The sequence below is a fragment of the Argiope bruennichi genome, chromosome 4 (genome assembly GCF_947563725.1).
Source record: "Argiope bruennichi chromosome 4, qqArgBrue1.1, whole genome shotgun sequence".
Taxonomy (NCBI): Eukaryota; Metazoa; Arthropoda; class Arachnida; order Araneae; family Araneidae; genus Argiope; species Argiope bruennichi.
The window spans coordinates 129,497,626-129,507,079 of NC_079154.1; positions in this window are offsets into that span (position 1 = coordinate 129,497,626).

Below are 9,454 nucleotides of genomic sequence, written 5' to 3' on the forward strand. Positions count from 1 at the left end.
GTTGGGGGGGGGACTCATTTTTTTGGAATAATAGCACGCAATAACTACGAAGATAAAAGTACTTAACGAAAAAAACGCGCTAAAAATGGAGATAGAAGAAATCAAATTCGAGATCTAATTGTTTTTTAACAAAATTCATTAGTTTTTAAGTCAAAATACCCCAATTTTTATACTTAAGTATTATATAAAAGATTGAATTTGTACATATATTTGCAAAAATATTTTCTCGTGCCTCTTTCATATATGTTCCGATTCTGCATTATTCGTGCCCGAATCACAACTACTCTTTGCTCGTGCACACGAGCTTATTTGCATGACTCGAAACACATCTGAATTCCTGCTCGTTGTTGCTATCCTTCTTCAATAATTCTTTTAGATGACTTTGCTAAAATCGATTTTTGGGTGAAAATATCAAATATTTTTTGTGAATTATTCTGGATTTCTAAAAAAACTTCTTTTATAAAATTAAAAAATTTAAATTTAAACGATGTAAACTCTAATGTTCTTCAGGTGACCGCTATCAAAGATAAATGACTTTTTTTCTTTCTGATTTGGATGAAGTTTATAAGAATAAACATACGATTTCATTTTTTTCTCTTGTCTTATGAACTATTTCTTTTGTATATTTATATATTATAAAAGTATATATAAAGAGAGTATTGGCTCCTCGTATAAATTGGCTTTTTTAGAGTGTTAAATGATTTATGGTATGCATTTTGTTCTTCGATACAACTTTAAAAAAATGAATTCAATTGAACCAGTTTGCTGTAAATCAAAAAGTGCATATATTGAGAAATAAAAGCGGAAGAGAAAATCAAACTGCGGACTTAGTGATTGACAACACGCGAGTCAGTGTTTTGATGGACGAGTTTGAATACCATCATAATATTTAAAAACCTTGTTATTAATAAAATGTCATAATGAATTAAAATATTATTAAAATTAAGAGGAAAATTCTATGGAAATGTAATTGACATCATTTAAAAAGTTAGTCTTATGATAATGCCAAGATTAATTTTCTAAAACAATTGTTTTTGAAAATATGAACATCAAAAACTGATGCATCCGAATGAAAACCATTGGAAATCATATATATTACCATTTTGGCAGCAATCAACGCTATTTTTGTTCTTGATTAAAGTTTCTGTTTGAAGGCTTCCTTTTTTATTTCTTTTATATTTCCTTTCCTCAAACTGAATGTACTTTTTGATGACACAAAGAACCATTTCTTGGAAATTTTAAGAGCGTTTTGCAGCTCCCTTAATTATCTAAGCTAAGCGAGGAATTCAATGCATAGTCATATAACTCATACTATTCGAGAAGTTTTACGATATTATTTTCATTTTAGTGTATATCTCTGTAACTTTCTGTCAACTCCCGTAAAATTAAAACTTTAAATTGAATCGGAGGTGATAAAACTTCAATAAATACAAAAACCCTTATTTGTTAAAACATGTTTTTTTTTTCTTTTTAATATGAGCACAGAAACAGAATTGTTCTGTATTGAAGTCTTATGTGCGCTATAGAATAATTTTCATAATTTATGCAATATCTCAAAGAGTTATCCAATAAAAAATTTTCAGATTCATCATAAAACTCAATTTTTAGTTTTACTTTAAAAAAGGATTTAAACGAACAAATAATATTTTATTTTATTTCGGTTAATAAACATATTCAAAAAAATTATGAAGACTAAATTCTTTTTCCTTTAATTACGAGGAATCATATTCTACCAATTATTTCTTGACACTCCAACTTTTAAATAACAATAATAAAATAAAATATAAAATCTTTTTAATCATCTGAGATCAAATCTGATCAAATTATGAAATTTTCAGGGTTACAATTTCAGGACAATCAATATATTCATAATCTAAGGCCAATTAGCCTTGGGGAAACAGAGAGTTGATTGGTATATCTTCTTAGAGGCGGTCTAAAATCGCGACTTTTTATAAGATAATAATATTCAAATATTCATGGCTCACTCAATTTTAATCACAATACAGTGGACTTTATTTTTAAAAATTTTAACTTTTTCATCTTTGGCGTTTGCTAAGAATATTAGTTATATTTAGTTTTCTTTAAATAGTGTAGGTGTAACTTCAAGGCCATGATTCTACCAAACTGTCTGACATTAAAGCTGTATTATTTTAACTGTCTTAGTTAAGTTCTTTTTATCGTGTACACGAACCCATCTACTGGAGACCGGTCCAATGACATCAGGGTGCTGCTACAGACGTAAATATCCGGTTCATCTATCTACTAAGTTTCATGATATTGTAACTTCATTTCTTTATATGTCCCGTAAACTACGCAGATATTAAACGGAAACCTTCTTATTTAGCTTTCAACAATGAAAAACAATCATGCGATAACAGATCTATCGTTATAAATCTGTCAGTGTAATCCACAGCTTTTAAATAAATTACTATGATCTGGGAAAAGGTTTATAGATTTTAGATGATATATACCTGGAAGTTCTTTTCCCTTTGAAATCATTTCAATTTCTTTAGAAAAATTTTGGGTTTGCACCCAATTTAACATAACCTCAGCATTTTTGTATTCATCTCAAGAAATAGGTCTTTTTTTGGCACAATTCTGGTTTTACAATTGGAATAGATCTGGAAACATAACTAAGAATCCTAATTAATTTCACAGAATTATTACCGATAGAAATAAGAAGAGTACACACGAACTATAATCAGAAGTAGTAAGTAATATGGATTTTCCAGGTTACTTCAGTTCCCAAACGAAATCGCTGTCTGTAATAGGTTCGGACACAGATAAATCTTCAGTTTTTTAATCATCTCTAAGAAATGAAGGGCCATTCCACTATACATTACTATAATGAAGGGAATCAGGAGATAAACCTCTAGAAATAAGATCTGTCGGATTCTCTTTTGATGATATACGTTTCCAAACAAAGCGTTTAGTTATTCTACAATGGTGGCTGTCCTATGGCTGACAAATGGTTTTAATTTTTGGAGAAGTTTTTCTAACCGAGCCAATGCAATGGTAGAGCGCAATTTTATAAATTGCAATATTAAGGATCTTTATTACTCCCTGTGTGTGTTTTAACAATAACTGTGCTGCACAAAATTCCAGTCTGGAAATTGTCAGTGGTTTAAGTAGGGCGACACGCGATTTGCTACATATTAGGTATATAGAATTAGATTCACTAGATGAAGAATATATCTAGTGAATATAATTCAACTCCATATATTGCAGTAGAAGCAAATTCATAGGTTAACAACTTTAGCATTGGAAAGAAAATGTCGAGGGCGTTCCCATTGTTCAATTGAAGTAATAAAACAAATTCGATCCATGCACTAGAAACATCCTTAGACAAGAGGTCGTCCCAATCCAGTTTCATGTCTTTGCATGAAAATCTTAGCCTTTGAAACAACAGAAACAATCAAATCTAGGATCGTATATCCTGGAAATATCTTTTATTGAAGTGAGAATTTTGCAATGAAGTATTTATTTTAATTGAAAAACAATCACGATTTGTTTTTCACAAAACACCTTAAATTTTGATAGACTTCATATCTCTAGAGCAGTTAAATTGATAATCATTATTATTTGGAATGTTATCGAGAAGATTTCAATTTAGGACACCATTTGTGGAGAGTCAAATCTCCTCTTTCAAGTAACTGCCCAAGTTAGATTTGCAGTTCTTAAGCATTTTCTAAGGTATCTGAACCTGTTAAGTGTTGTCCATCTGTCTGAACAATATCAGAATATCCTTTTCGTCAACCGCTAGCTGATTCAAGGTCTTAGTGGCCAAATAAGACACACCAGTCTTACCATAAGTAATTGTGTTCGTACGTTTTTATTGATTTATCTGGATCTTCTTTCCGTACTATTCTCTACAAATCTCGGTGATCAAGCAGATATCTGCTGTAAATAGCAATTTCTGTTTAAGAAAGCGCGTCATGATGGAAAACAGGTCTTGTTGAACTGTTCTGCCGTTCGACTAAATATGATTCACAGACACTCCATTAGATGTCGGAGCAGAGCCAATGAAGACTACACGAAGTTTTGTAGATGATTTTGAAGAATTATAAACTCCATGATGAGGCAACTAAACAGCGAGTTCAGGATTATTCACTTTTTTAATTTCACTACCATGACCTAAATCTAGATACTTACGCATGAAATCACAGTAAAGAGAGCTCAAGTTTTCATCTTTACTAAGATGTTTCCATAAAATAACTAAACGTCGTTTAGCAAGAGTCCGAGATTCTCCCATCTGTTTATCACTGTTTAAAGGAATTTTTACTACAAATCTGCTTTCTAGTGTTCTTGAATAATTTTCAAAGAAGTGTTTTCACACAGTTTCTCTTCAGTGATTAAAATGAGAGCATCATCTTCGCCAGATTCAATAATCCAAAAATTTTGCAGAGTTTTGTTAATGTTCTTGAGAATCTATTAGAAGATAGCAAAATTATCTATTACTCACGATGCAATCGAAAATTGTGTCCTGCAAAATTATACTTTGAATTCTTTACATAGAATTTATTTGGCTTTCACATTTCAAAAAACAAATCTGCTCCCATTAAAGCGACACTTTTATTAGGTTTCATAAAAATAGGATGACTAAATTTATTTGTTTTGATAATTTGTAAATATCTATGTTTAGTCATATGGATGGAGTTAAATTTTTAATTGAAGGAACTGAATAAAAGGAAACACATCTAGTAAAACCATTTTTTAACTTTGAGATTTCTATTTATATCTCTCTCTTAGTAGCAATATTGGTTCCATTAAATCAAAAAACAGGAATATTTACTTTTTCTTGTTTTATTCCTAGTAATTCAACACATTCAGTAATAATGGTACGCATTTGGTTCTCTGAATCAGTCAAACATCGGATCATTATCCTTTCTCCGAAAGCGTTCTTAAAATAAAACAATGCTCTCGACAAAATGCACATCTCATTCGATTTCGCAATAGTAAAGGCTGAATATATCTTCTTTCATTGAACTATCAGAAAAGAAGATCCGAAGATGTCTGAGTTGTTGGGTGGAAAAGATATGTCATTGGTTTCTTCCAAAGCCGGCCTTCTTTATGACGGAGCCCGGATGCAAAATTCATTTAGAGCCCCAGATTTTTTGCAAAGTAAAAAAAAAAAAAAAATACAAACACAGACACATATTACTATTGCGCGTTTATTTAATGTGTGATTTTTTTGCTATTAATTACTTTAAGAAAATTACAATTCTTTGCTATTTCTTTTTCAACGCTTAATATAGAGAGTGCATTTAAGCGTTATGCACACATGCTTGACCGAAAACAATTCTTTATTAATTTTAATTTGCTGAAAGAGCACTCTGTATTTATTATAGTAATTGGCCATGTAAAGAAAGTTTTTAGCATAGTTAATACATTTAGAAATAAATCATTAAAGTTATTAATTAGTATATATTATAATGTGTTAAGCGTTATTTACATCCCTTTCATTCAAAATCAAATCTCGTAGCAAAACATTTATTTGGATTAGGTTTTCATCTACATCGCTATTGTAAAACGGTATGTTTTTGGAACATTTCTCTAATTCATGATTTTTTTTTAAATTTTTAAATCAGTGATTAATTTGAAGTACTTTTAAATCTATCTTCTATCTGTACAATAACAGTATCATTTACAGAGTTAAAAAATAACATCTAAATTCTTCAACCGGGTTTTCTATAATTTCATCTTCTGTTGTTTCGAAGTATAATTTTTCTCTTTTTCGAATTCATTTTTCAGAAAAATGTTCTAAAAGATTCAAATTACGTGCTATAGCTTTTGCGTCGTCTAAAAATGGGTTCAATTTTTCTCTTAAATTTTGGATTTCAGTATTAATTTTATTCTCTTAGTTAAAATCCCAGTTGAGAACAATTGTTTTTACTTGAAATAGTTTATTGATAGTGCTAATTTTGGACAATATTGTAAACTATACTATTAAACATAAAATAAATGCCATTTCTTGTATTGGATCCAATAGACTTTTAGCTTCGGACACTGCTGTATTATTGTTATTTGCATAAATAAATTTTTCTAGGGCATTACAAGTTTGTTGAAACTGTGTATATACTGCTTTAACCTTATCTATTTTGGCTTCCCAAACAGTGGCGCATATTGGTTCAAGAGTAATGTTTAAATGCTTTTGTAGAATTTCCCATCTTTTTGCAGATGTAGAAAATAAGCAATATAAACGTTATAATATCGAAAAATATTACAATATTTAATACCGGAAGCGGCATCATAAATTAATAAATTAAAAGCGTGTCATAATAGGCAAGGCACATAAATTGCATGAGGTTTTAGAGCAAATATTTTAGATTGTACACCTTTATATTTCCCTTTCATGTTACTACCGTTGCTGTCCACTACAGTTCATAATATCTAAATCAAGCTCATTTAATATTTTCAACTCAGCTTTTGCTATCCTTCTCCAGACACATTAGTTACTTCAAAATATCCTACAAATGACTCATTTATACTTAAACTTTTGTCTTCAAAATTTACATACTTAATAAAGACTGGAGTTGTATTTTATGGGAAATATCAGTAGAATCTATTTGGATACTATAATACATGGCTACGTTTGTATCGCCTTGAACTTTGTTAAGAACTTCATTTCCTAATGCAGGAATAATTTGTTCTTGTGATATATGTGCTAAATTATGCACAATTCTATGTTTGGAAATTTTTATTCCGTTTAAGCACAGAGTCATATTTACTTAATTCGATTAAACTTAAAAAATTTCCATTATTAAATGTTCCTACTATTTCATGATTTCCTCGAAATAGAAAATTATTACATGCTAAGAATAGAATCGCAACTACAATTTTTTGAAATAGTGATTTAAATAGTTTCGCTTTCTTATTTATATTATGATTTATTTTTTATCAATAGTCGAACATAAATTTAGTCGTTTCTGCATTTCTTTTCGAGCAATGAATTAATTAAAGACAAGCAGAATGCCCATGATCTTGCATTACAGTTGATAATTTTCTCCTGTTATTGTAAACACCTATAAATCGTGTAGAATTCTCATTTCCTCTAAAAAATAATGTACAACAAAAACAAAATACCAAGTCTTGCGTTTTTGAATGAATAAATCTGCTGCGAAGCTGCATTTCCCCATTTGGCGCTTTTTTTCTTAAAGTAAGTAATGGAAAATTATCTGTGTTGTGAATTATGGCACTTTACAAGCACGCTGACAATTATCTGTCAGCGATTTAAGCCGAGTGAGAGTCTCTTGTTTTTTCAGTAGCGCCAGCTAGGGCTAAGGGGATGACTTAGCTACTTAATGCGTCACTTGCATAATGGTTTTTTACAGGGCGGGGGGAAACACATTCACACACCTCACAAATAGAACACAGAAGCAGAACAACCATGCCCAAACCGGGACGCCCAGATGACGGGGAAGACGTGCTACCCCTATGCCAGGACGCCTGCGGAAAATGATCTACATTCAGCATTTTTAGCAAAAACTCCGTTGTGTTATACAGGTCTGTTTTTAACACAAAACATTTTAAACTTATCAGTTATAATGCTTGGTCATAAACTTGAATACTTACATGCGTTATTGATCACATTTGTTATTGCCATTTTCATCGTTATTTTCCGATTCAATAATATTTGTATAAACATGTGGTTCTTCAAAGATTTTCCCAGTTTCCTCACTTTCATTGCAAGATTATGTAGTTTGTGCGGTGCTTTCTCCGCCAGTTGAATTTTGAATTATAACTTCCGCAGTCGGAGCAATTTCATTGCCAGAATTACTTCGTAGACAAAAAAAAAAAAAAAAAAAAAAACAGATTTACAAATACTTATGACTTTTTGATTTTCTTCTTTTCTCTTTTCTGCTAATTTTCTTTTTTGATACCGAGTCTTGACACCCAGAGGGATACTTCCTTGGAATGGATATGCTAAATCTAACAATATTCACCATTTTATAGTATAAATTATCAAAGTAATATATGTAATTTTACTTAGTAGGTGAGATAAATGACCGTACTTTATAATTATAATATATTGCACTAAATTTTAATATATCTATAAACTTCGTATATTTCAAAACCCGTTGATTTTTCCCAATTAAATTTCTTTCTCTCTCTTTCCACTCCGCTATTACCATTCAGAACAATATTTTAATTCGTGGTCGTGTTGGGGCCCTCCCTCAATCGCCGGGCCCCGGTGCATAGCATCCACCGCAGGCCCCAGATGGCCGGCCCTGGTTACTTCTCCTGTTTGTTGATTTAATGTCTCTCTCCCCTCATGCAGTAAGGACTTGTAGGCCATCTGGCAATTTGTAACAAGACTTGCATTTGGAAGAGCACGAACTAGCGCATGAATGCGAAGGCAAGTCTGCAAATTCTACGACTTGAAACAAAATTTTACCTTTTTCCCAAACTCATATTTTGAAAGTTTATACATACATTTATACAATGAATGTATGCCTTTACAGCAAATGCATGACTTAGAATTGTTTTTTTTATTTGATTTTATCACAGGAGATATTTGTTTAAATGGATTATATAATATTATGTTTTCTGTTACATTTTTGATTGGATAAGCCGCTTTCACAGTGGAAACATGTTTCAAATTAGAACTTCTCCTTTCAAGAAAGGATATAAGTGAATCAAATTGGGAAGCTTCGGAGGTTTTTAGAGAAAATTCAAATTACTTTCTTGACTAATTAAGTCTCAGATAAATTATTTTGCTCATAATTTAAAACTGTAATTCAAACAGAGAATCAAATTTATTTCCAGATGATTTTAATTGTTTAGCTTCTCCTCCGAGAGACACTCAAAACGTTTCTTTTGGTTGTCATTTTAATTATTATTTGGCAACAGCGCAATGAACTGGGTTTTAAATGTTGCCTATTGACAAAATATTTCGAAAAATATTGGGAGCGGAATTTCTGTGGCAAGCGTACTTCGCGTTTATTATTTCAACAACCAATTCCTTTAAATTGAATGATGATTTCAAATAATTGAGGATAGAAGTGATTCTTACCTTCATTTCTTCAAGTCGGCAATCCACTTGCTCAAAATCATTTGCCATTTCTTAAAGTTGATTCAAATCCGAAAACGGGGGAAAGGATTCTTGAAGTTTGTCTAATTTCTTCTGTAGTATTCCAATTTTTTCAGTTTAATTTCTAATTCACAGATAGAAGATTTATCGCTACTTTCAAAGAATGCTTCCATGTTTGTAACGTTTGCCTTAATCACACCTTTTGGATGATTAATTTTTTAACCCATCGTCGTCGCCATTGCTGATATTTTACAAAGCTATCAAATGCACCCTAAGTTCAAATATTCATAGCCATTATATTTTAATCATCCATAATCTCAACGGACCAAATATATCCATAGTTAAAGAGGACCGTGTATGTTTTTTTAAATATTTTATTGTGAAATTCAGCGAAGATATATCAAATTATGATTTGAATAATGC